A 1,297-nucleotide genomic window follows, 5' to 3' on the forward strand; every position below is an offset into this window, starting at 1 on the left:
ATATATTGTAATATAATTACATTTAATTTTAGTTTAGAAATATGAACTAATGCTGTAAAGATCTATGTTTTTTACTAATTTAGTATACTGAGCTGATTATCAGTTACTTTTAAAGTATTTCTATGTAATGGTTTAAAAAAAAAAACTTCAGAGAATGCAAAAAATACCACCGTTGTGATACAGAAATACAGCTTGTCAGCTCTCATTCTGTTTCCAGTGCTTTGAGAAAATCAGCAGACCTGTTGGAATTACTTCTTCTTCAGTTTTGAAAGATAGTGACAGACAGGTATAGAAGCTGTGACACTGATATGGAGAGACACAGCTACCAAAGAATACTGTGATCCAGAACTGTTCTCTAATATGGCTTATTACTAACAGGCAGTTTCTTGTTTTCATAGAATCATAGAATCATAGAACCACAAGGTTGGAAACGACCTATAAGATCATCTAGTCCAACTGTCTTCTCACTACCACTGCTACCACAAGCTACTAAACCATATCTCACAGCTCCTCATCCAGACGCCTCTTGAACACTGCCAGGGACAGTGACTCCACCACCTCCCTGGGCAGCCATTCCAGTGCCTGACCACTCTGAGAGAAAAAGTTTTTCCCCATGTCTAACCTAAACCTCCTCTGATACAACTTGCGGCCATTTCCCCGGGTCCTGTTTGTTGCCTGGGAGAAGAGGCCAAACCCCTCTTCACCCCAGCCTCCCTTCAGGAAGTTGTAGAGTGCAGTGAGGTCTCCCCTGAGCCTCCTCTTCTCCGGACTAAATAATCCCAGCTCCCTCAGCCGCTCCTCGTAAGACTTGTGCTCCAGACTCCTCACCAGTTTCGTTGCTCTTCTCTGGACACACTCCAGGACCTCAACACCTTTCCTGTAATGAGGGGCCCAAAACTGAACGCAGTACTCGAGGTTTGGCCTCACCAGTGCTGAGTAGAGGGGAATGATCACCTCCTTGCTCCTGCTGGCCACACTATTTCTAATGCAGGCCAGGATGCCATTGGCCCTCTTGGCCATCTGGGAACATTGTTGGCTCATGTTCAGCCCAGCATCAGCCAGCACCCCCAGGTCTCTTTCTTCTTCACAATCATCTAGCCACTCATCCCCAAGCCTACAACGCTGCTTGGGGTTATTGCGGCCAAAGTGCAGGACCTGACACTTGGCCTTGTTGAACCTCATCCCATTCATCTCAGCCCAGCGATCCAGCTTATCTAGATCCCTCTGTAGGGCCTCCCTACCCTCAGGCAGATCCACACCACCTCCCAACTTGGTGTCATCTGCAAACTTACTGAGG

The 1,297-nt window shown here is 46.3% G+C and overlaps 1 protein-coding gene across 1 annotated transcript in view; it reads left to right on the plus strand.

Moving 5' to 3' along the window:
* The window catches only part of LOC109363880 (ankycorbin-like), a 31,357-nt gene that overhangs the window by 7,830 nt on the left and 22,230 nt on the right, over positions 1–1,297 (plus strand). The window lies entirely within an intron of this gene.

This window comes from Meleagris gallopavo, chromosome Z, assembly GCF_000146605.3.
Source record: "Meleagris gallopavo isolate NT-WF06-2002-E0010 breed Aviagen turkey brand Nicholas breeding stock chromosome Z, Turkey_5.1, whole genome shotgun sequence".
Taxonomy (NCBI): Eukaryota; Metazoa; Chordata; class Aves; order Galliformes; family Phasianidae; genus Meleagris; species Meleagris gallopavo.